Raw genomic sequence first — 3,476 nt, 5'->3', positions numbered from 1 at the left:
CGGCCGGAGTCCCCAGCCGAGTGACAAAGCCAGTGACAAAGCCAGTGACAAACCAGCCACAGAGCAGGGGCTGAGCCCAGGGCGCGGGGCCGGTGCTGCGGCCCAGGAATGGCACCTCCAGCGGGAATTCGCTGTTGGCCAGCGGATCAGGCGCTCGGGGCTGCTCCTCGCCAGCCCCCGCAGCAGCACCGCGGGCACGGCAGGGCAGGGAAGGGCAGGGCAGGGCAGGCTCCCCTCGTCCCGCAGCCCCGCGGGTCCCGGCGAGTGACAATTCCCAACTCCCCCGAGTGACCATTCCCAACTCCCACGCGGGGCCGGCTCCTCTGCACCTCCCCGTCCGCACCGCGGGGCTGGGGACGAGTGAGGGGACACGCACGAGCCACCGCATCCCCAGGCTCAGCGTGCCACCCGCTGTCACCAAGGAGCCGCTGGTGTCACCAGCACCCCGCTCCTGGCGGCGCAGGAATCGCGGCGGTGCCCACGGGTGGCACAGTCCCATAGTATTCGCTCCCACGCGGCCGTGCCAGGCGCACAATTCCCGGTGCCAGCCACGTGCAGGCCACAAGGCTGGGGGCCTGTCCCCAAACCGGCTGGCACCCCCTTGGCCGCGGACCCTCGTCCCCACGCAGGTGACACCACGGGTGGGGAAGCCACCAGAGCATTGTCCCACCCCTGGCTGTGTCACACCATCCTCCTCCTCCTCCTCTCCTTCCTCCTGCCAGGCGGTGGGAACGAGAGGAGCGATGGCAGCAGGGCCAAGGTCACGGGGAAGGCACAAGGAAAAAGCAGGAAGAGGTGACATTCCCCCCAAATGCCACCGGCCACTCCGAGGGGCACTCACGCGGCCACCACCACCCCGCTCATTCCAGCTGCCCTGGCTCCCATTTTGCTCCTGTTTTGCCTCCTGCTAATTGACGTTGGAAAGCTGCTGGGTTTTGGCGTGCCCAAGGCAGCAATTAACTCCTGCGAAGGGCAGGGAAGAGGCTGGAGGCGGAACGCCAGGCACGGCCTTCGCGTGGATGTGGCGCTCCAGGACGCGGCTCCCCAAATCCTGCAGTCCTGAGCCCCAAAATCTGCATCCTTGACCCCCTAACCCCACAGCCCCGAGCCTGCTGCCACCAGGGGCTGTGCCAGCCCCAGCTCCTGCTGCCCAGGCCTCCAAAAGCGTCGCATCCACGTGCCAAAGCCACCGGCGCAGCTGCCGGAGCCGCGGTGCCGGGGGCTCAGGAATCTGCCCTCGCCTCCGGCTGGGGCTTCCCCGCGCCTCAGGGTGCAGCGGCCCAGGAATTTCGGGGGGGTGGAAGCAAAGGAAAAGCAGGGAGCTCCAGGCGAGCTGTCAGGGGGAATGTTTCCATCTAAGGCCTTGGTATTTCTCTGGCGGCGCCTGCACTAAATCAGCGCAGCTCCTCTCATTATTCTTTTGTGCTTTACGAGGTATGCAGGAGGACAGGGAGCAATCCCAGTCTCTCCTGCAGCGCCAAACACCTGCAGGCCTCACCCTCTGCAGGGGCACAGCATCCCCCGGGCATCCCCTCTGTCCCCTCCGCCAGGTACCTGTCCCTGCTGAGGTGACATGTGGCAGAGCCTTGGTGCTGCCAGGCTGGCATGGTTGTCCTGGATCCCGGCACGAGGCTTTGTTCACTCCTTCTCCATCCCATTCAGAACCAGGAAATGGGTTCTTCCCAGCCTGGCAGCACCAGGAACCCACCAAACCCAAATCTGAGTGATTTGGCACCAGCTGGCACACAGTGGGTGACCCTTTACTCCTCTCTTCCCTTTCCTCTGGTTAAATCTGCTCCAGGGAGGTGTCCAGGGCAGCAGCTCCCACCCCGCTGCCCCCACGACCTCTTCTCCCACCTCCAGACCCATCCTGGGCTTGGCTTAGTGCTGATTTACAGCCACGGGCGACTCCAAAGCAGAGCTCTGGGATTTGGGCAGCTTGGAACTGCAGAGCGGGACTGGAGGATAAAAACAGGGCAGCAAAGCAGCCCCTGGGGCTGATCCGGCAGCACCACCAGGATGGACACGGAGCTGTGGCCACATCCCAGCCCTGTCCGAGCAACCTGGATCCTCCCAGCTCCCGGCACACCTGGACAGGAGGGAGGTGACACCAGGAATCCCGGCAGGACGGGCAGCTGGGGGTCCCATTCCCAGGGAGATGCTGCATCCCCCAGCTCTTGGATGCGCTACCAGGAGGCCCCTGAGGAGCAGGAGAGCCCGGAGCACGGCTGGGAGCAGTGTCCGTGCTGGCCAGGCCGGAGGAGAGGCCACGGGGCCGGGATCCAAGCCCAGGATGGTGCCAAGGGCAGGATGGGAAGAGCCCGGAGCTCTGCCGGGGGGACGGGCGCTCTCTGCCCCACAGAGCCCCGGAGCTGTTCCCGGGCACGGCCAGCGGGATCCGCTGGGATTTTGGCTGGAGCTGGGGCAGAGCCTGGCCCAGCCCTTGCTGCCAGCCCAGGGCAGGGATGCTCCAGCCATTCCCAGCTCTCCCGTGGGATGGGGCAGCTCAGGAGCAGTGGGATGAGCACAGCTCATCTGAGCTCAGCCCCATCCCTCTCCCACCCCACCAATCCCCACTCCCGCTTTCCCACATCCCGTTCAGAAAGCGCAGGAATTTTAAGCTGGGCTTAAATAAAGTCAAACCCAGCGGGCCAGGCCCAACGCAGAGCAGAGGGGAGTCTGAGAGGCAAAACAACGCTCTGGGGGACGGGAGAGCCACCAGGCAGGACACGCGGACACGGGCACGGTATTTTTAGCAGGATTACACAGGGACAGGGGATTCCTACCCCAAAGATCCCTGGGGGCTGAAAATAGGTCCCGTCACTTCCTCCAGCAGCAGCCAGGAGAAGCATCGGCTGCTTGGGGAAGGCAGGAAGAGAAGAGGGGCAGCCCATGGGTTTCGGGGTGCCCGGGACACCCCGGGACAGCGGGGAGCACCTGGTGGCTCACCTTGTCACCGGAGCGCCGCCGGGAGCCGCTTCCTCTTCCCTATTCCGTGAAGAATCCCGTGGAATCCCTCCCCAAAAATCCCCCTCTGGATCACAGCGGGCGGAGGGGAAACTGAGGCAGGAGAGGCGGAGCCGGTTGGAGAGCACAGGGAAATTGGGAGAGCGGGGGATCCCCCGAAGCTGGGATGCGCTGTGGGGGAATCCCAGCAATTCCAGAGCAGGAAGGACGATCCGGCAGCCAGATGCCGAGGGTGGCTGCAGCCCTGGGGACACGGGGAAGGGCCGGGGACAGCGATGCCCCTCCTGCCACCGCCACCACGTGAGCCGGGGAGGGGGACGGGATGGGTGTCCCTGCTCCGAGATCGCCTCCGCTCCGAGAATTCCCGCTCTGGATCACATCCCTGATGGGCACCGGGTAACTCCAGCGATGCCAGCTAGCTCGGATCCCTCTCTCCACGCTCCTCCGGCTGCAAATCCATCTTTACCCATCCAAAAAGCACGAGCCGAGCGGGGGATTTTTCCAAACTA

At 65.0% G+C, this 3,476-nt stretch overlaps 1 protein-coding gene across 1 annotated transcript in view; it reads right to left on the bottom strand.

Moving 5' to 3' along the window:
* The window catches only part of ATP2B4 (ATPase plasma membrane Ca2+ transporting 4), a 38,636-nt gene extending 35,662 nt beyond the window's left edge, over positions 1-2,974 (bottom strand). The window contains exon 1 of the mRNA XM_017727245.1: positions 2,950-2,974. The gene's annotated coding sequence lies outside the window, so the exon portion shown is untranslated. The remainder of the gene's footprint in view (positions 1-2,949) is intronic.
* Between the last annotated feature and the right edge of the window lie 502 nt (positions 2,975-3,476).

Source organism: Corvus brachyrhynchos, unplaced genomic scaffold (genome assembly GCF_000691975.1).
Source record: "Corvus brachyrhynchos isolate BGI_N302 unplaced genomic scaffold, ASM69197v1 scaffold72, whole genome shotgun sequence".
Classification (NCBI taxonomy): domain Eukaryota; kingdom Metazoa; phylum Chordata; class Aves; order Passeriformes; family Corvidae; genus Corvus; species Corvus brachyrhynchos.
The sequence above is the reverse complement of the archived record's forward strand: the minus strand, read 5'-3'. Positions and strand labels throughout refer to the sequence as shown.